Raw genomic sequence first — 23,002 nt, forward strand, 5'->3', positions numbered from 1 at the left:
TGAATTCCAGATAAGCTTCAGGTACATAGTAAACCCCTGTCTTAAAAAAATTAATAATGGACTGAAGAGATGGCTCAGTGTTTAGGGCACTTGAATGCAAAGCCTGAGGGTGTGAGTTCAATTCCCCAGTACCCACATAAAGCAAGATGCACAAAGTCACACATGTTTCTGGAGTTTATTTTTTACGGTGGCTGGAGACCCTGGTGTGCCCATTTTCTCTTCCCCTCCCTTTCTCTCCCTTCTCTCCTTACAAATAAATAAATAAAATATTTTAAAGAAAAATAAACAAAATAAAATACCCAAAAGAACAAGATGTAGAGATAGCTGTGAACCAGCCTTGCACAGGAGCATAGATGAGGGGTTTCATCAAATGTTGGAACATAGTCCTGTGCTCAGAGGTCATACCACTGCGTACAGAACTGTCCAGTCCTCCTCAACACCCAGCTGGGGTTAAGTTGAGGAGTCTAGGGGCTTTCACTGGTTCAGCAACAACAAAAATCCCCAAGAATTCCCCCTATTATTCTCTTGTTTGTTATAGGAGGTCCTTATTCTAGAAGACTTTTGAAGTTGTAGAGATAGCCCCCTGGTAATTCTGCTTCTTCCAGACAGGTTAAACACAGAACTTATTCGAACATATTGGACACATACTTTTCTCTCTTGAACTAATGGAAAGAGTGCAGAAACCCCTCTTCATGGTATTTCATGTTGACCTCAGCCAGTCCCTGCATGTTTGTTTTGGGGACTGTTGATTATTTATTTAATAGCCATTTCTGAACCCACAGTATAACTCCTTGAACACAAGTGTCAAGACTGAAGCCCTTGACAGGGATTTGCATGGGCTTAGCTATTAACCAAGCTTGAAGCACCATAAGCCCAGCCCATGGAGGCCCTGGATTCCAGATGCTGATGGTTTGTTCACACATAACACCCTCTTTAGAAGGAACTGCTGTTCAAAGTGGCTGGCAGTCTAGTCTAAAGACTCCACTTAATCTTTCTTCTCAACAATGTGCATCTCTGTGCAGAGTCCATGCTCTAGACAAACTGAAATTAGACTGAGTCTCCCATGGAATGCTCCAAGAGCAGATAACAGAAGTTACAGTATCCTTCCAGAGCAAACATGCCCTTTCCCCACCCTGCCTTACCTGTTTCCCTGCTTCCCATTCAATAGTAAAAACAGAAAACAAGTATCAAATGATTGAAACACTGGAGACCTCCACTGTTTTATTGACTTGTCACTGCAGATAAATTGACTATAATTTACTTCCAGAGTAAATTACAAGATGTTCATAAAAAAAAGAAACTGTTGTACATTACAATCCCTAATTAAGATGTTAAACACGATCCTTTTCTTAAATTGGAGGAACTGACAGAAGCAAAAAGTGCTGAGAGTGCCAAAATTCACTCTGCAGTTTTTGCTTTCTTTCCATCATATCAGGTTACTGTTGGAGGGCCTGAGGGGCACAAGTGGTGGGCAGAGCGTGGGGGCTTGCTTGAAGGGACTTCTACTGGTACGCTCTTTTGATTTTGTATCAGTTACGTTTGTGTTGCTATGAACAAACACCTTACAGAAAGTCCTTAAATAAGGGAAGCATTTATTCTGCAGAACAGTTGCAAGAGCATGCATCCTATCATGGCAGGGAAGTGTGGCAGCTGCAGAATGCCAGCTGGTCACACTGCAGCCATAGTCAGGAAGCAGAGAGAGCACATGAAGTGGACCTGGGCTATAAAACCTAAAGTCCGGCCCCTGCTGATCCATGAAAGCCAACAGAGTGGGCTAAGGAGCTTGACACTAGTGGCCTCTAAAGTTAAGCCTCCCCACAGGTGACTATTTGCCTATTTATTTATTTACTGGAGTTATTTATTTAAAAAAAATACTTGTTGAGTACTTGTGGTAGACCAAACACCAGGCTAGGTATTAGAGAGCCAGTAGTGATCACAGTGGTATTACAACATGAGCCATTTTCTTGCAAGTACACAACCACACTGTCTAGCTTTCTGCTTTATTATGGTTTAGATATGATGTGTGTGCCCCCTCCCCCACATACAAACATAAAAGCTATGGGTTAATGGCTTGGGAACCCAAGTGATGGAGTCAATCATGGAGAGGTGATTGGATCATAAGGATTCTGAATGAACAAGTGGATTAATCCACTTAGAGATTCGTAATTGAATGGTCGCATGGAGAGGTGAAGAAAAATATATATGACCTGATGAGCAGAAGTGAAATAGTAAAATAGAGGTAAGTCACTAGAGATAGCTATTCTCCAGTCCCTTCCTTTACCGTCTTTCCTCACCATAGGTGAGCAGCCCCTTCTAACACATGTTCCAGCACCATGCTATTGTGCTTCATCATGGAGCAACAGTAATGGTGCCAGCTGTCCGTGGCTGACACCTCTGAAACTGTGGACCAAACTCTGTCCTTCCTCCTGTTAAGTTGTTTTTCTCTGCTATTTGTTGCAGACATGAGAGAAAGATTAACACAGGCTCCCTCCTGTCTTTGCCTTTCAGGAGAACATATACCCTTCCCTTCTTCATCCCTCTAACTTCACAACATGTAATCCAGCTTTTTCTTTTTTTTTCTTTTTTCACCCTAAAATCTATTGATATTTAATGTGGAATGTATATATACATATATGCATTGACTTGGAACACACGTATCTTAATTTTTAAATTTAACTAAAATTTCAGAATCCTACATTATTGTGTATGGTGTGTGTGTGTGTGTGTGTGTGTGTGTGTGTGTGTGTGTAAATGTAGGGAGAAGTATGCCATGGAGTACATCTAGAGACCAGAGGATAAATTTGGTGTCAGTCCTTGCCTTTCACTTTGTTGGAAGCAGGATCTCTTACTTGAGTGTCCACTTCCACATTCACACTAAGCTAGCTGTTCCAAAATCTTCTTGAATTCACCTGTCTCCACCTCCCATATGGTAGCAGTGCTGGGATTATACACTTTGTTGCATCTGACTTTTTGGTAAGGTCTAAGAATTCCAGCTCATTCTTAATTGCCCAAATAAACTATCACATCTATAAACAGTTGGACCACAACTTGGCACAATAGTCTTTTAGTCTTTTTGGCACTCAGCGCAATTGCAATGAGTAATTTGTTGAAAAATCTTTCTATGTCACTGAATTGTGAGGCTTAAAGGGGTCAAGGACAAGTCGTGTTTTGAACCTATCTTTATTATCAGCATCTCAGTGCCTCACATGTGGTTTCTTCACAGATGGCATGATAGGTGTTTGGTTAAAGGAATGAAAGAGTGATTGAATGACAAGTGACCTTCTGCACCAGCCTTCAGGACCTCAGAGACAGAAATCTCATTTTATAAGTTCAAAAGTGCATTCACTAACTAAAATACATGATTTTCCCACATGACCTACATCATGGATGCTAACTGTAACTATAGAGTATTACTCATCCTCTTGTCTGACAATACATCTAAGAACATGGATTCCTCAACATTTGTAGATAAGGGACTTTAGGCTAAAGGCTTACATTCTCCTCAGTTCTTATTCTTTTTTAAATTATTTTATTTATTTATTTGACATAGAAAGTGGTGGTGGGGGGAGAGAGAATGGGTGTGCCAGGGCCTCCAGCCACTGCAAACGAACTCTAGACACATGCTCCCCTTTGTGCATTTGGCTAATGTGGGTCCTGGGGAATTGAACCTGGGTCCTTTGGCTTTGTAGGTAAATGCCTTAACTGCTTAGCCATTCCCCCAGCCCCTCCTCAGTTCTTATTCTTAAGCCTCAGTGTTTTGTAGGATGTCCTGCTCACCACAAGCTTCTCATCATGGTGCTAATCCAGTACTAACTCATCAAAGAAAGAGTAGAAGAAGAAAACTAATGGCATCCTCCGCAGTACTGGAGTCTGGTTATGACATCTCCATATGTGCACTTCTGAACTTTCCCTGGCCTCATACCTCTGGGCTTTTTCCTTTATATATAACCAAACAAAACTTCAAGCCTTTCAAGATCATCTTTTATGTGTGTCTGTGTCTACCAGGCTGGAAAGTCACCTGTCCTTTTTCTGTCCATTCATGAAGCCAACATGAAATCTCCCTTATGTATGTGTCCTGAGCTTGGGTTTCTACTATGCAAGCCAACCATGGAGCTGACTCCAGGGTGGGTATAACACACAGACTTCACTCAGTGTCCATAAACACCAGGGTCCAGATGCTAGAGAAAGCTGTATCTCCAGCTGATACTTAGAGAATATCAACCAGATAACTGAGATAATTTTTAACCTTGTGGGCTATACTGCTCTAGATGGAGCCAAAGCACTTAAAACATGAAGGAACTGAATTAATAATTTTCTTTGACTCTAACTATTTTATGTTTACATCTAATAGTCAAAGCTGAGTCATGTTTTTCTTCTGTGATGCATCTACCTTTGTTGTTTGGATCAGACTATATTTCCCATTAACTTTGTTGAGCACAGCATCCAAATTGAGATATGCATCTAATTTCAAAGACTTTGGATGAAAATAAATGATTATGAAATATCTCATTAAATACATTTCTATATTGTCTATGCATTAGTAGGAGACTTTAGAAGTATTGGGTTTAAAATAATATCATTCCACCTGTTTCTTTTTGCTTTTGTAAAAGTGGCTGTTAGAAAGTTTAAGACTGAAAAACGGGTTGCTGTTATATTGCTTCTTAGACAATTCTAAATGCATTAGTAAATAAATAAATAGCTGGAGCAAACACAACTACAGGTGGGCTTAACTGTGAGTGATCTCAGGGAGGTGCCATGTCTTGGCTCTACCCACCCCTGGCAGTGGTGGCCTTTCCTCTCTGTATGCTTTCATGTCTGGAATGTACCAGCCCCGTCCTGGAAGCAGAGTTACAGGTGATCAGTTAGGGTTGCTTGTTTGAAAAGCAAACTACTAACTATTAGTGTAGAACTGAAGTTTGCAATGGCATGTGTTGCCTTTCCTTTCCTGTCCCCTTCCTTATTCCCTTCATTTCTTTCCTTCCTTCTTTGTTCCTACCTTCCTTCCTTCTTTTTATTCTTGAGTTTAACTGACGGTTTATGTATGACAGATAATTGCATTTTCCTGAAGTTACCAAACACATCTACCCACTCACAAAGCCCTTATTTCATGTTTTTCTTGAGACAGTATCTCATATAGCCCAGGATGGCCTCAAACTTGATATATAGTTAAGAATGACTCCTGATCTTCCTCCTCCCCAGAAATGGGATTATAGTTGAGTTCCACCATGCCTGGTTTATGATGTGCTAGGTACCGAACCCAGGACTTTATGCATGCTAGTGAAGTATTCTACAATCTGAGCTACATTCCTGGTCCATCTCTTCCTATTTCAATGAAGGCAGAAAGAGAGACAGAGAGAGAGAGACACACAGAGAGAATGAACCTCCCAAGGGCCATGGGACATTTTTCTAAGTGTAACACAAAGTCAGTTCCCAAGAGTCCATCCCCCACGGCCATTGTAGCCCCACCAGGCACTTAGAATTCCTGAGCAGTGGCTTTCCCTTCAATATTAACTCACCTTTTTACTTATGTAATTTTTTGTTTTGTTTTGTTTCACAGCATGACTAGCATACTTTTTTCTGCTATTTCCTGGAAGCTTCATTCTTCTTGGAGTAGCAAGAAAGAAAGAGAGATGAAATGTGGGGAAGAATAATGAGGAATCAGTCCACAGAATAAGGTCAATAGTATCAGTGTGGAACCCTAGTGGCAGGTAGGATGGGGCTATGGGCCTGCTGTGATGCATAATTTGGAAATCACACATCTGGAGCCTAGGGACTTCCCTGGTGGAGGGAGACCTGAAGGAGCCATGTGTACTTCTCCTTTCGCCACTTAGCAACCTGGGAGGAGGGAGCATTCAGTGCCAGCCAATGGCCTTACCACACTGTCATGTCTTTTGCTACTGAAAATTAAAATGGTGAGCAGGTATGGTGAGGTAACTTGGTTGGGGGAAACCAGGCAGATTCCTAGCCCTGGGGCATGGATTGGTACATCTAATTCAATAGAGCCTGTCATGGTTAATCCCATAATGACTGCTGACCACTGGCAGATAGTTAAAGTTGACAGTGTTTTCTCTAATGTTTCCTTGTGCTCCCTAGGAAGTAAACCACACCATACCGCCTTGGCTTTGGATGGGCTAGCGTGGAAACGTGGCTCCTCACACCCCATGGGCAGGTGGTGCTCAAAGGACAAGGATGGCAGACACAGAGAAGAAAAGAGCTGATACCATCAAGCCATGGAAATGCAGATTCTTGAGTCACTAAGGTAGGCAGTTTCTATAGATCACAAACTCCAGGATGTTTGTAGCAAAGTCAGAGTTTCTGTTACTAAAGATTCCAAACACCTAGTTTTCATCCTCTATATTAGCTTGGGAAGCTAATGGGATATGGGAACCAGACCCATTCAACTACCTGTTTTTGTTGACCAGAAAGAAAAGAAAAAAAAAAAAAAAAGATTTTATTTGAACCCAGCCAGGTATGTTCACTCCTATAAGAGCAAGAGAAGAGTTGAGCAGCTACAGTAAAGATCAAGAGCCCACAGAGCTTAACTTACAACTGCCTTATCATTTAAGGAAAACCTGCCCATCCTAGTCCATTATTTCACTAGACAGTTAGCCTCCACCTGTTTGTAGTATTATCCTGCAAATGTTCTAAGTACTATTCAGAACCAATCTGATGTGCACAATGTTTTCTGTATTTTATACATAAGAAATTGTCATGCAGGGAGGCAGGAATATTCACTCCAGAGCTACTGGATCTGGTGTATTCCAGACTGTGTACCTTTCAGCCTATACTGGTCAACCTCAGAGTCCACACAGCCCCCCTTCTGACTCTCAGACCTGAGTTTGGATATTAAAAGCAACAACAACAACAAAAAAAAAACACCCAACCAACTCACAGGCCATCTTGATATTCATGCAGTTGAAAGTCTCTGCAGGTCATCATTGTTTTTAGTATACATGCCCATTTATCTGCAGGAACTTCATGACTGCCAACACTGTGCTATGAGAGATTCAAGGGAAATTTCTAGGCTTCAGAAAAGGGCTCTGCTCTGGCTTTGTGAAGCTTTTAGACCAATTCAGGAGAGATGTTTATGTATGAAATCACACAGGATGTCTATAGTTGCAAAATGTGGTGGTTCCTCTCTATCCTCTCTATTGTCACTTGATTGGATCAAGAATCAGGTAAGAGACACATCTCTTGGGCAGGTTTATGTGGGCATTTCCAACAAAGATTACCAGAGGTAGAAACACCTTCCCCAGAGCAGGCAGGCCATCTGGTATCAGCCTATATAAAAAGAAGTTCCAGAGCCTGGTTTGGTGGTACATGCCTTTAATCCTAGCACTCAGTAGGCAAAGGTAGTAGGATTGCTATGAATACAAGGCCACCTGGAGAATACAGAGTGAATTCCAGGGGTCAGCCTTTACTATAGTGGGACCCTTCCTCTAAAAGCCAAAAAAAAAAAAAAAAAAAAAAAAAAGGTTCCAAGAAAAAGCAACTATTTCCTCCTGCCTCTCTTTGTCCCTTGCTGATGAGTGCATCCACCCCATTAATAACAATTTTTGCTGACAATGAAACCCAGTTTCTTGTCTCCCAGCATGAATTGAAAATCAACGGGTCTCCAGGAACCCTCCTAACTTCAGTGCCAGGTGGGGTCTGCTGATACACTCAGACTCATGTACTAAGGCACTGGGTCAACAGGTCCTCCAGCCTGCAGATAGCCATTGTTGATATACCCAGACCACATCATGTAAGCCAATCTGATATATCCCAATTAGGATGTGAGAACCTTGACTAATACACAAAGAGCCTTAAAATCTGGGCTCAGAGATTTTTACTACAGAGGACTGAACTGGGCAGGAAAAAGGCCAGCAAGAAAGTCCATATCCCACATTACATTGCCTCTGACCCTCACCATCCCATGGTTCAGAAGGTGATGTGCAGCCCTGGAACTTGATGGTGTGTCATGGAAGGAGGAGATTGTGGAAGGATGAGACCAAGCTGACTGTCTTGCCTACTTTGTGGTGTTATTAGAACCTGACATCTATGGGAAAACTTATCCCAACTAGGAATCCTGCTGGCACCTAACCCTAAACCATACCACAGTAAGGGCCTTTGTGTTCCCATATTCTGGGAAGAAAACAGAAGTTCAAGACTGAAGCATGGTGCTTCTCACTCCGGCCCTGTGTAGTAGCCTTTGAATCTAGCTAGCCTGTGCCTTTAAACTTGGAAAATCTTAGACAGGAGCTCATGGAATCCTGACCTCTAGCAGGCCTCTGACTCACTATGTAGCTGGAGATGACCTTGAACTCTTCATCCTCAGTGCTAGGATTGTAGATTTGTGCCGCCACACCTGGTTTATGAGGTGTTGGGGATGGAACCGTGAGCCTCCCCATGCTACACAGGCACTCTACCAACTGAGCTACTAAAGACACTTTTAAAGAGCGTAGAGAAGCCTTTATTTCTGACCCTCCTCCCAGCCCAGGGAAGTAACAGCCTCTCCAAGAGGTTTGCAAAGGGCCTCTCTTCAGGTATTGCACCTCTGGGCCCTCAGAAACACAGGACTTCAATTCTAGAGAAATGACTTTGGAAAGAACTTGAGAAACACAGAGCCTCAATTCTAGAAAAATGACTTTGGAAAGAATTTGAATACTTTTTTGGGGTTTTATGGAATTCTTAAAGGTAATCCTTGGGCTGTCTTGGAACAGATAAATAACATTAGGAAAGTCTACCTATACCTATGGTTAAAGTGCAAGTATTAGCTAGAGGGTGGCTCATTCAATATGATATTTGGTTACTTCTTTCACATAAGATATTTAAAAGTGCACACATAAGTGTGCATGCCTAAATGTGTGCATTCTCCCTCTCTCTCTCTCTCTTTCTCTCTTTCTCTGCTGGGTGTCGAGCTGGGAGGCCCCTCTGGATGGCCAAGGTCACATAGCTAATCAGTGACAAGGCAGAGGTGAATAGGACCCTGTGCAAATCCAGGAGCAGCAGACTCCTGAGCCCGTGCTGAGCCCTGTTTCTCATTAGCCTGGCTCCTACCTCCCAGAGGCTTCTTCTCCAGCTGGCATGCATGAAACCCCCAAGCTTTGTCTAGTGCACCCTGTCAAATGAGGTCCCCTACACAGCTAACCAGGTAGAAAAGAGACAGCTCTCAAAATAGCTGTTAAGATGACACAGGGCCAGCTGGCAATGTGACTCAGTTGGTAGTTTGCCTAGCACACATGAAGCCCTGGGTTTGGTACTCAGCACTGAAACTGGATATGGTGGTGAACACCCGTAGTCTCAGCGCTATGACAGTGGAGGCAGAAGGGTCAGAATTTCAACATCAGCGCTTAGTGAGTTCTGAGTGAGCATGATCAGGGTCAGTCTTGCCTCCCTACCACCTCTATTACATATATTGAAGAGCTCAATATTCTGTATTCCTACTGAGTAAGTTCTATTCTCAAGGAAATGTGTCTTCTGATGATGTTTTAGGGAGGTTTGAGCAAAGTTCACTTTTGTCCCCCAAAATATAATCCTCTACCCACCAGCCAATGTCTCCTTGAGCTTTTGACTTATTTTTATAAGGTACTGAAGGTGAATTTTCTCCCACATTCAAGAGCTTGAAGTTAAGCTTAATGTATAAACCTTTATTTTCTAAGGAGGCAGGTTGGCCTTCTGGTATCGACAGACTCCAGAGCTGAGATTTATTACAGAATGGTAATCAGGCAAAAGAATAAATACACTACATCTTTAATTCATTAATCACCCTGGAAAGCAAAATGAACTACAGTAAAGAAGACAATATGTTTTCAAATTTGGGGGTAGGAGGAAAAGGGTTGGTTTTTCAGTAAAGTCTGGCTGCCAAAATCCATTCTTGCCACAGATGAGTGGAAGGACGGTTTGCCTCTGAGGCTGAAGCTCTGCTGAAAGCTGGAAGTTCCACAGAGCAAGGTGGCCAGGGCCAGGTGGCTGTGGATGGTGTCCTCTACAGGGCTCTTGTTGTAACTCACATCTTGAAACATAGGATGGATAAACGAGTACATGTTGGAGATGGAACATCTTGTGTTCCAAGTCTTGCTCCACCTGGAAAACAGGGAGCTCTGGGGAGTCATCCAGACTCACTTATCACTTCAGGACAATTCTTCCTTCAGGGATGGGGATGAGAGGTGTTTTGTCTTCTTAGCATTATTGCTATATTGAGTTCCCATGGAAGCTGGCCTATACCAAACATGTCAGCAAAAATTAGACACCAGAATTTTTTCTTCCCCATCATAGCAGTTATGTATGGGAGAAAGTGTCTTCTGGTTTCTACCTTGGGTTTAGCCTGGTGCACCAAGAGATGCTTTCTTGCCACTGTTGCAACCTGAGAACTAGACACAAGATGCCTTTCTGCCTCTTTAAAAGAATTCCAAGATGAGCAGCAGGAAGCCGGCACCTTAGTTTCTCCACGCCAACAACCTTCAACATCAAGGTCTGAGTAAAAATTAATGAGAAACGATGGTCATGTGAGGGATTTTGAAACATCTTTCTCCCTTCATCCAAACAACTACTCTGCAGAGAGACAGCACTATGACTTGACTCAATACACACAAGAGAAAATAAACCCATGAAGAAAGACAGGTCAACCCCTATCCCTGCCTGCAACAGTTCTCTCTATGGTTGAAAGGTGACAAACTACCACCTATTTTTAAGCACTTTCTGTATACAGAAAAATTGCTGGAGACTCTCATCCATTCTTAACAGCAATCTAGAAAGACAGTTTTGACTATCTCCAGCTAACAGGCCCAAGGTGCTTAAACTGTGTATCTGTCTTAACATGACTGACATTTGGGGCTGGACCATGGTTTGTGTTGAGAGCTGACTTGTGCATTTAAGATCCTGAACAGCATCTCTACTTTATACCCATTGGGGATTGGTAGGACCTCTCTGCAAATAATGATGTCTTAAACTGTCTCTAGATGTTGCCGAATGTGCCCCCAGTAAGTGATATCCCCCTCAGTCACTCTTGCCAAAAAAAAAAATGATGCCATGTGTGTAAGAATGGCAGAGCTGGGAATGGCACCTGGTCTTCCTGCCTCTTCCATTAGTTTGTTTTCCAAATGTCCCTTAATATAATAACCAAAGGCAGTGAGTCTCAGATACTCAAATGTGGTCTCTTTGGGGGAAATCTATGAACTAGTTGGAAACTGACATTCTCAAGTCCCACCCCAGGACTCTCTGAAATGGGTACTCTAGGGAAAGAGTCAAGGATCCAGGTGGTGCGGGAACACTGAAGAAAGCTAGCCCCTCATTACAGATGACATTGCTCAGAATTAGCAGTGTACTAGAGTCACCTGGGGAGTTTAGGGGGAATGTTGGTGTCTGGGTACTACTCTGAGATTCTTATTTAAATGATCTGGACTGGGGCATAGGCACTGGGATTTTGAAAACTTATCATATGGTTACCATAGTTGTCCAAAGTTGGGAACCATTGATCTGGAAGCGGTGGCCACTGGTTCTTAGGGAGGTACTGGCCAAAGTTCAATAAGTTAATAAAAAGCAGTTGAGGTTGTTTTGGGACCCATCCACTCTGATATCAGACAGATGCTGCCAGGACTTTCCAGTACCCTCTCATTATTTCTTTTCAGGATTCTCTTCCACGGATTCATCTACATTTCTAAGGTTTTAAGAGTCTTTTTAGTTAGGTTATGCTTTGGCTCAAGAGGTTAAGGTGACCACTAAAATTGGCAGGCTGCTTTATTTCATTATATTGGACACATTCACACAGTGAAGGAGTCACTGTTATGGGGGGAATGAAACTTAACTTTTCCTTTAACAAAATCTTAGTGACCTTGAAGAACTTAGCTAACCCTATCCCTCCCTTCAGCCATTGCCTTATATCATTGGCCCTTAGCCCCTGCCAAGCCTGTCTACTCACCATCCTGTCAGATTCCAAAGTCACTTGCTTGTTAACCTGGCTCTGTTCCCTCCTCTCCTTCTCTCCCTAGCCTGGAGTATTCATCCTACTTCTTCTGAGGTGCCCATAACCTCCCCTTTCCCTGCACTCTTTCTGAGGTCCTTTTTGACACCAATAGCCACAACAACCTCCCACTTCTCTGCTTCTCTTTTTGTGTTTACCATCAAATCAGCAATATGAGTGACATGTTTGTTACTAAGTTGAGTGACATATTTTTTCCTATGGGCTTCTTATGTACTAGTATGCTGCTAACTGGTTAAATAAAAAAAAAAAAAAATAGCCTGGTTCTCTTAGAGCTGGGCAGATGACTCAGTGGGTAAAATGCTTGATGCAATAGCATGTGGACCTGAGTTTGGTTCCCCAAGACCCCTTAAAAAATAAGGTAGGAGGGAGCTGGAGAAATGGTTTAGCAATTTAGGTACTTGCTTGCAAAGCCTAAGGAGGCAGGTTCGATTCCCCACATTCTTTCTCTTTCCCTCTCTCTCTCTCTCTCTCTCTCTCTCTCTCTCTCTCTCTCTCTCTCATAAATAAACTAAAATTTAAAAAATAAGGTAAGATTAGCATGACATGCCTGTAATCCAAGTTTTGGGAAGGTAGAGACAGAATTGCTAGGGTTTTATTGTCTAATTAGTCTAGCTGAATTGAGGAACACCAGGACCAATGAGAGATCTGGTTTCAAAAAAAAAAAAAAATAAGGTGAAGAATGACTGAGGAAAACACCTGAAATTATCCTCTGATCAGGTACACACACTTGCAAGCTCACACTTGTTTACATGCAATTGTACACACACATGCACCATGTACATATGAAAATGTATACATGCAAGCAAGCACATAGCAGATGCATATACATGTAACAACAATACCCCCCCCCCAATATACACACAAACACATACACACACACAACTGAATGTCTGGGTAGGTGAAGTGTGGAAAGAATATTTGATTCTCTAGCTATAGAATAAATAAATCTCTCTTACAAATATACTCACCATGGCCAATTGTATGTTCTCAATGCATGTGGGACTGAGAAGGCATGCACACACTTGGCTCTTGCAAGCCCCTAGATGATGGACAGTCAATCTAGCAAAGATTCACTGGACATTCGTTCTGTGTAAGGCTCTTCACTGAAGGTGGAGCCGAGAAAGACAGGGTAGGATGCTTGGATCAAAGTCTAGTCTGACACAGAAGGAAACACTGCCTGTGACAGGAAACATGCAAGGAATGAGCTGCCAATAGACTATGGGATCCCCTTGAGTTCTAACCAAAAGGATGTTTCGGAAAGGATGTTTTGGTGTTTTTGAGTCAAAGAAGACATGGTTGTCACTGGTCACTTTTGTTGCCACCTGGGTGATAATGAGAGTAGCCAGCTGGCGTAGACCATGGCTAGATGCCATCTCAGCTGGGTCATTTGCCTTGCATAAGAATTCCATGAGGCTGGGACTGGGGTCATCCCAGTGGGTAAAGTGCTTGCTATGCAAGCTGATAATCTGAATTTGGATCCCAGAAGCCACGTAACAGCTGGATGCAGTATCAGGTGTGTATAATTCCAGCCCTTCTAGTAAAGAAGGATGGGATGCAGAAACAGGAGAATTACCAAGAGTCCATTGGCCTATTATCCTGGCAGACTCAGCAGTAAATATCAAAGAGACTCTATATTAAATAAAGTGAAAAGCTGGAAGTGGTACCCAAAATTATCCTGTCATCTAAGCACACACACACACACAAACACACACACACACACAGATTAAAAAAAAAAATCCTTCCAGGAGGCTGTTTGTAGCATACCCATCTAAAACATGATGGGATGTAGCCTTTCTACAGGGCTTATGACTTAGCCAATGTCATAAGGTTAAGAAGGTCTGGTATTGGTGTCTGTGTAACTGGCAGCTCCTCACTGAAGTATGGTTACGTGTTTCCAATAGGGAGGTGGTATTTGTTTATGCATTTACTTTTTGTGTGTGATGGGAGCTGGCTGAGCTAATAGCTCTGGGGACAGAAAGATTGCCTAAAGTTGCTGAAGAGGAGTGGAAGCTGCAGAGGAACGGGGACAAGGGAAGAAGGCCAGGAACTAGAAGACCAACCCTGCCCTCAGCAGTTTCCCATTTTACTTGTGTGTAGTGATCCCACATAAACTTTCATTTTACAAATGGTTCCTCTGCTGAAACAAAACAAAATAAAATGAGTTTGAAAAGCTCTGATTTGTGCCAAATCCTTAAATTTATGAAGGCGATAACTGAAGCCTGGGGAGCTGCTAGCGGTCATTTCCACCACTCTATATTTCGTTTGAAATTGTGAGAGTGTGAAGAGTAAAACTAGTTGGAGGAAATTTTCAGAAAATGTAGTAGTATGGCCCGCTCACCGTCAGGCAACGTGGAAAACTAGTCAGGCAATATTTTAAGCATCTAGGTACCAGGCCCTCTGGATCAGGGGATGGTTTACGTCCCCTCCCTCTCTGCCCTCAGCTGGGTTCAGGCAGAATTGGTCTATCGATTTTTCAGGCTCAGCATTGCCAACTTGTCTCAATACCAGGTCACACCCTTATGCACAGGGAAAATGCTCGACCCCACGTTGTGGTACATCATTTCTCCGCAGGCAGTCTTGCCCCTGTTCAGGGACTTCCCCACATGCAACGAGGTCAGAGAATTAGAGCTGCAAAAGCTCCCCCTTTGCTCACCACCCTTCACCTAGCTCTCTCATTTCTACCCAGGAGGACTGTCACTGCATGACTGTATGTTAAGATATAACTCACAAATTAAAAACCAAAAGAAAAAACACATTTTCTGTCAATGGCTTAAGGGGATTCCATCTCTAAGCTGCTGCTAAAGCTTTCTTAGTCTTTTCTACATTTGTAGCATTTTGGAGCAATTTGCTGGAGTCAAAGAAAGCAGTGAAATTTCCACAACCGACTTCAAAGCCCCAAATCCTGTGTCAGTGGACGGGAGTCTGGTAGCAACCCCAGAGGGGACGTTTTTCAAAGAGGCATGTGTAGGAACGTGCCAGGCATTTTTGCCCTGTGTCTGCAATTGATGTTAATGGCAGACATGTGACCAAATCCCCATGTAGTTCTTTGAAAAGTGCCCCTCCTTCTCCTCCCCCCAACACTGTGGGCTGTGACAAGGCAGATGCTATGAACAAGAGCAAGAATAGACAAACCATCGCCTCCGTTTCATGAAGCTTTCATTCACTGAATGTACCTAAGTCTGTTTCACTTGGGGAACTACGTGGAGTCAGATGAACCAAAGAAAGGTCCGCCACTTGGAAAAATGAATTACAGGCAGAAATAGTGGAAGAATAAGGAAACTTTCAACCCGCCAGAGCTCCAGCCACCTTTTTTCATTCCTGTGTTCTGTTTTGTAGCCATTAGTTCACAGTTCTTCCCTGGCCTGACATTGCAGTTTTTCCTTAAACCCATCTCTATCTTCCTATCTTGGTATATGTTTGGGACAATTCTTCCTTCCCAACACACATATATTAATACTATGCTTATTCCATCTAAATACCCAATACCAATTCCATTTTCTAATATACATGTAATATGCTATGTGGATTATTGAATTAAATACTAAAATAATTGAAATATAATTATATTGATGACAAAGCATTCAAAGAGAAAGATTCATTTTCAAGAGATCTCTAACAGGGAGTAAGAAGCAACCATGGTGCACACGATATTTAACAAGCTGTCCAGGAAAGGAAATATAGCTCATAGGAGGGGCAAGGAGATGTCAGAACAGGAGTGTTTTCAGAAGATGGAAGATAATATAGAGAACAACTTCTAATTTTGGTAGATGGCAACGATGCTCTCTTGAAAATCTTACAAACTATTTATTTATTTATTCTGGATTTTTGAGGTAGTGCCTCACTCTATCTCATTCTGACCTGGAATTCACTCTGTAATCTCAGGGTGGCCTCAAACTCACAGTGAGGCTCCTATTTTTGCCTCCTGAGATCTGGCATTGAAGGCATGCACCTTTATGCCTGGCAATTTACAAACTACTAAGGGCTCCTACCACAAGTTGATGTGTGTGTTTGAGCACCTAACTGCTTATTCTGGCAGATAATCAGTGTGACTGACAGGGTGGTATAGAACATTTTGGTTGGTTCAAGCCAGTGACATTCTTCTCTGGACTTGTGTATACGTACTGTAACGCCTATCACACACTAAGTGACTGATGAAACAATGGCAGATCTTATAAATATGCTATTGGTATCTTCTCAAAGTTGGTGCAAATAATCTGAGAACACATGTATCTTTGCAACTCAATTATTGAATACATTATTCCTTTTACTGTGCATAAATTTAAAAAAATCTGCTGTAATTAACCATTTTACTGGCTCAAATCTGCTATATTTTCTTTGATTCCCATGCTGGTCCATGAAGAGGTGACCTGAAAGCTGGATGACTGCTTAACCTACAGAAGGCCCTAGATTCTAGGTAAATTGACCCACTTTCTGGACAAAAAGAATGTAATCATGCAAGAAAAACAGGAAATGTGACCCTCTTGGGTCCCGTGACTATTCAGTGGCTAAGTCAGGTTTAAAATCAAAGCTTCCAACTCCAGTCTACTTTCTCCAGGAACATAATCAGGCTGCCTTGGCCTTGCTTATCATGAATAGAGCTGATAAGTAAAGAACTGGGAAGGCCAGATGGCACTGGGAAACACAAAGCAGTTTTTCATCCATTCCCATTTTAAAATGGACCTGGAAAACGAAAAAAAAAAAAAATGCTGATTTGTCAGATGGACAATAAAATGTGGGAACTTCGCCAGTATCTTCTTTGCTTTCTGCACTTCTGAAGAAGCTTGTGTCCCCTGACTTCTTGGAATCTGCTGGAACTGCCTAATATAAAAACACTGATGTCTGAGCCCCACCCACCCTTTGAGGTTCCTATTTCATTACCTGAGGTAGGCATCAATAATTTTTGAAATCTCCACCTCCCCATCCCCTCTGGAGTATCTATAGTTGTCAACCAATCCTCTAGCTTCAGAGACTTGTTCATGTCCCAGCCCCTCAAATTTCGACCTCCAAAAGACATATAGATGAATCTCAGGTGCAAATTCTCATCTCTCATACAGGGAACTGACCCATTGCATTAGCCCAGCCTAACCCCATTCTTGGAGAGTGGAGTTTCAAAGCAGTAAATGGGGGGAGGGAGGGTGTCACCATGGGGTATTTGTTACAATCATGGAAGTTAATAAAAAAAATTTTTAAAAATTAAGAAAAAAACATAAACAGGAAGCTTGGCCATGAGGACCCAACCCTAGCTACTGCTGATGAGATAGTTTGTTCTCTTCCAAGGGCTGGAACTCAGACTCTCCTTCTACCAATAGCTGGGGTGGACTTAAGAAGAAAGGGCACAAATGTGGAGATATGTAGCATTACATGTGGGATAAAAGGGTACCCCAAAGCAGAGTCTGTATAGAGAATGGAATTTATGTGTATAAAGGGAACTGGAGGCTCTGGAGAGATGGCTTAGTGGTTTAGGTTCTTGCCTGTGAAACCTAAGGACTCATGTTTGACTCTCCAGGTCCAATGTAAGCCAGATGCTCAGTGAGACAAGTATGCTCAAGGTTGCACATGCACACAAGGGGCACATGCATCTGCAGCTGGGTTGCAGAGGCTGAGGTCCTGGCACACCAATTCTCTCTCTCTCCCCTGCCCCCCCAAAAAAGAAAAGAAAAAAGAGAGAAGATAGGAAAATGGTCAGAGAGAATACATCTCCATCACCAATTTTCCCCCAAATCACCTTGTATTCACATTGTTACAAGCACCTTCATCCTTGTATTAAAGGAATCCAAGCCTAAAGGCAGTTGGTATAGCCAAAAAAATCGCAAGTCAGGACCCCAGGGAACTAACCTATTTCTTGCAGTACCTCTGCCCTCCTATCATGGCTTACCCAGACACCAATGGGTAGGCCAAGTTAGACAGTGCCTTTTGGTGTTCTATGGCAGCAGAGATCCCAAACTGGTCTCATAAATCTCATGGGGAATCCAGGAAAGCCGGCACTACTCCCACAACCCTTCTCGTTATTGTACATATTTGTAAGATTAATCCCATGACAGTTTTCTCTCTGAATACACATCTGTGGAATCACATCTTTGTTCTTACTGGGGTGAGTAAAAGGAATATGTAAAAATATAAACTGGCCATTTAGAACAGGAGTTCCATGGGAAAAATTGGCCCAGAGGCCCTTTGGCATTGAAAGAATGAAATAACCCAAGATCTCAATGCTTTAGGCCATGGTTTATCAAAACTGCCCCATGTTACTTCCAGGAGATGGTTGATTAAAACCCAGGTGCCATGTTTACATAAGTTCAGAAAATGCTGTGTCCTCTCTGTGCTGGAATAATATGGACACAAGATGGATATGTTAGCATACAGAGGCTCTGAGATAGATGAGCAAAAATTAATGTTTAACACATGATTTCTCTAACTTATTTGAGCAAAGAGTTCTCCAAAGCACACTGATTTTATTTTTCCTGGGTGAAGGGATTATTTTCTAACAGTATGGCACAGAAGAACTATAAGCTACGGCTCCATGTTATCATCCATTTCTCAAACTTGAAATTCTTTATTTTAAAGAAAAAGAGCAAAGTTAAACAGCATAGTCACACAGTCGTTCTAATGTAAATGAAGGCTTGCAAGGTATCAAGGTCAAATTTTCATCCCATATAACACTGTCCATGGCCAAACATGGCAGAATGCTTATCCTGTGCAGGTGCTTTACATACATTAACATATTTAATCCAGGTACTTTACATACATTATCATATTTAATCATTTATGCATGCCTTTCAGGGGCAATCCCTACCTTACAAATGCAGAAACTGTGTATTCTTGTTTATGCTAACAGAGATTTTGCTGACCAATTTTTATTAAACTGGGCTTTCACTGGACTGATTTAACACTGATTTGTCTTCACTGGCAGGCAATTTCATGACTGCCAGTTGTACACCTGACACTTTACACATTGTAGAGTATTAAGGAAATGTACCATCTATTATTTTTAAAAAGCTGTTGCAATGGCAGTCTTTATTTTATTTTCTGAGCAGGAAAACCTATTCCATTACCCAACAAAATCAAAGCACAGGATCACATTTGGTTTTAGAGCTGGAAGGGTCCTTGGGATCAAGACCACGAGGAGTCATTGTTTTGCTCCTTTAGATAGCAACCAGATTATGTGTCTCTCTTCTGAGTTTCACTCAACTGTATTCAGAAAAAGATAAGAAAAAGAAAAAGAAACACCTGGGTACCCACTATACAAATTCCGGCTAAAAATTGGGCCTTGTGATCAAGGAAGGCTGAAGAGAGAGACTGACCCTGGCAGACTTGGTATTTTATAACATAGGCATAATCATAGTATAGGATCAAATGACACCTTAACTGCTTTGGGCTCTTGCTTTAAAGGGGATTAAAATATCTATTCCTCTAGTTGTTTTAAGGATGAAAGCTGGCTTAGGGGCTAGAGAGGTGGCTCAGTGGGTAAAATATTTGACATGCAAGCACTAATTGATGTGAGTTTAGATTCCTAGCACCTACATAAATGCCAGGGGTTAAGGTGGCCCATTTATAGCCTCAGCACTTGAGAGGCAGAGATGGAGGATCCCTGGGGAAAGCTAACTACGTAGACTAGCCCAATCTGCTAGTTCTGGGAGCTCTGGGTTTAACTGAGTGACCCTCCCTCAGTAAATAAAAGGAAGAGTGATTATGAAAGGCACTCAACATCAGCCTCTGCCCTCCACACACTTGTATACACATATGCACATGCACTTCCATACACAAGCGTCCCATAGGCATACAGATATGTATTCACCTACGCATGCACACCACACACACATATACGTGCAAAAAGAAATATCCGGCATGGGTCCTGACTCCCAGGAGACGCTTGATCTATTATAGTTTTTGCTTATCTTTCAAGGTTGTGAAGGGCAGAGCGGGGCAGAACTTGCCAGTGCTCATGTACCTGAAGGTCTGTTTTAACTCTTAACAAATGCAGCCCTATGTGAGCAGAACCGATGCTAAGTATCAATTCTCCTTTAAATATCTTTTTTAAGATTCCCAAAATAGTTCCTGTAATTTCAGAATTCTTGGCGGGGGGGGGGGGGAATTTGATAGTGTTTTTTTTTTAAATTAAATGTTATAATATCTGCTCAAGAAAATAATAAGTTCATGACTACTAGTTTCCATGTATGTCAGAACACTGGCTCAGGGACCCCTTTTGGACAATTGTCCTTTTCTGGTCACCTTCAGAAAAGCTAACTTTCTGACAACTGCCCATTAAGTCTCTCTAATACCTGAGATACATGGTACAAGCCCTGGCATTTTGGGTACAAATGTGTCTCTGGTACCCTTGTAAAACATTTTTTGTCCAATTTCAAAAAATAAAACTGTGCCCATGTGCAATTAACAAGTAGCAAATAACAAGCAGCATATATTAACTGTATAAAAAAATCGTTAATGAAATATCCCAGCATTAGTTTAAAATGATACCCAAGTTTACTAACATTCATTAAACATTGTTTTGTATGTATATCTCTAATGTGCTGTATTTATTATACTGGTAATTTATAGCACATATTGATTTGTGCCTTACTTTATTGCAGCATTTTGGGGTATATTTGTTGAGGTTTAAGTCAAGGGCTCATTTTTACTTCAGCAAGCCACAAAAGCTCTCCTTGGCACTCATAAATCCCAAGACTAAATTTCAGGATTTGAGTAAATGATGAAATTTACATTGAAACCCGTGATCAATTTCTTCACCTCCACTTTCACAAATTTATCATTTTTCATATGTATAGGCTTTATTGTTTGTTGTCTTGTTTCTAAGTAGAATTGTATGGCCTTATTCATTTCTCACATTAATGCCTTCATCATTGGAGCTGGAAACATAGACAAGAAAAAACATAATGAAGAAACTTTAGGACACCTCCCTCCAATAAAGAATACTTGTGTTCAGTGTGACCAAAAGGACACAAAGATTGACACACAAAGCTTCCTTCTCAAAGGGCTGTTTTTCTGGGTTTAAACCCTTGGCCCCAAGAAATAGATGAATAATATTTGCCCCATATAATCACGAATTATTTTTTCCTTTAAAAAATTAATTAAAAACACTAGATCGAATAAATATTTCAGGAGAGGAGCAGTAAAGTGGGAAAATACCATGTGTTTGGAGTTTTAGTACTCTCTGAGTACAGAAATTTATTTGCAGCAAGCAGAAAATAGACAGCAAGCATAAAAACACAGCCGAGTCCCCCTAGTAAAATTATTTATCAAGCTAACAAGGGAGGGACCCTTCCACTCACAACAAGCCAGTGAGGAAAAGACATGGCTTTATATTTTACCTTTGGGTTAGCAAACCAGTAAAAATGCCACTGACAAGCACTTCACATAAACATTTCTTTCTAAATGAGCTTCCTTGTTAGGAAGAAGGAGAAAAAAAAAGCCTTCCAAGCCAAGGAGTACTATAGCTTACAGACGGAAAATTGTAGCACACATATTCTGACTCTTCTGTGCACAAATAACATAACTGATAAAAAATAAGGTAGGAGAAATTATGAATGGCATCTGAATCACAAATTAGAAATCCATTAGTACAAAAATGCTTAGACATTGATCATGATGTCCACCCACTGGAATATTTCAAAGCCCTAGTTTTGAAAGACACTTGTTCAGAACTAGCTTTAACAGTCTCTGAAACAAACCACATCCATATATATTCATGCAGACAGATGATATCGCCTCAACTCTACAAACCTTGATGCTATAGATGCTTTTTCCCAAAAATACTTATGCTATGAGCAAACCCGCAAAGTCAGTTTTGTACAGCTTAGCTCAATGACACCAAACTTTGATTGGAAATTACAAGTGTCCTCATTGTAACTTGTAATAAAAAAACAAAGTGGAGGAAAGGGAGTAGGAAAAAGGAGAGGAATGGAAAAAAAAGTTCAAGGTAGCCTCATTCCAATTAAATTTTAAAGAAATACTAAAAAAAAAAAAAAAAAAAAAAAAACCTTGTTAGAGTCATTGTATCCTCAATCATTCTTCAAATGACTCCTGATGAGCTGACAATAAACTCGCATGGTAGGCTCTCATCTTCCTCAAAGTGGGAGTCTCACCCATTAATCATGGCAATATAATGGGAAGATGTTTTTTGTTTGTTTGTTTGTTTGTTTTTGAAAAAGAATGGTGCTAGTGAAGAGGAGAGAAACTGAATGACACTAAAATGTGGAGCAAAGATATACAGAAACACCTTGCAGGACCCACATGCCAACCATACCTCCTCAGTATGATTACAATGGCAAGTTTCTCATGACTCAAATGAAATAGGAGGAGAAAACTTGAACACATATTACTTGATTGTTTTCCCCTCTCTCTGGGACAGGGTGACATTTCAGAATGCCTGTGGTACCTCCTACTCTCAGGCAGGAGGCTCTCATTGTGCCTTGTACTCTTCTAGAGTCAAGGCTGAAACTCGCCAGCTCTAATTCTGCAAACCTGATTTGGGAGCTAGATGTATTGTTTGTCCATATATCTGCAAGGTTGTATGCTATTTCTAACCATAGTCCCCATTTTTGCCTTTAGACTAGGATCCTGTAGAATGCTACGAAGCATACAGATCTGACATTCCAAATGGCTAGGTTGCCCAGCTGCCTATGAAGAGCAATGTTTAGAACACGTGCGTGTGTGTGTGTGTGTGTGTGTGTGTGTGTGTGTGTGTGTACACATGCATGCACACATGTGCCCTATGGTGCATAGGTGGAGGTCCCAGGAAACCTTCAGGTATAGGTCTTGAACACCTGAATACCTTCTTTGAGGCAGGATCTCTCATTCACCATTGTGTTTGCTGGGCTAGTTAGAGAGTTTCCCAGGGATTCACCTGTCTTCTTCCACATCTCACAGGCAAGTGCTTTATGTAGTACACCATTTCCCGAGTCTCCACAGTGCTCTTACAGACAGTTTTATCACAGACAGCCAACCTTGACTAGACTTCGGAAGCAGCAAGAACAAACATTCTGGTGTGGTGGTTCCACTGGATTTGTAGAACACTGAGCATGTGGA

The 23,002-nt window shown here is 41.6% G+C and overlaps 1 protein-coding gene across 2 annotated transcripts in view; it reads right to left on the bottom strand.

Annotated features, from left to right (window-relative positions):
• Positions 1-9,608: 9,608 nt before the first annotated feature.
• The window catches only part of Maf (MAF bZIP transcription factor), a 32,014-nt gene continuing 18,620 nt past the window's right edge, over positions 9,609-23,002 (bottom strand). For both annotated transcript variants that reach the window (XM_045140915.1, XR_006634630.1), the window contains one exon: positions 9,609-10,455. The gene's annotated coding sequence lies outside the window, so the exon portion shown is untranslated. The remainder of the gene's footprint in view (positions 10,456-23,002) is intronic.

This window comes from Jaculus jaculus, chromosome 1, assembly GCF_020740685.1.
Source record: "Jaculus jaculus isolate mJacJac1 chromosome 1, mJacJac1.mat.Y.cur, whole genome shotgun sequence".
NCBI classification, from domain to species: Eukaryota; Metazoa; Chordata; class Mammalia; order Rodentia; family Dipodidae; genus Jaculus; species Jaculus jaculus.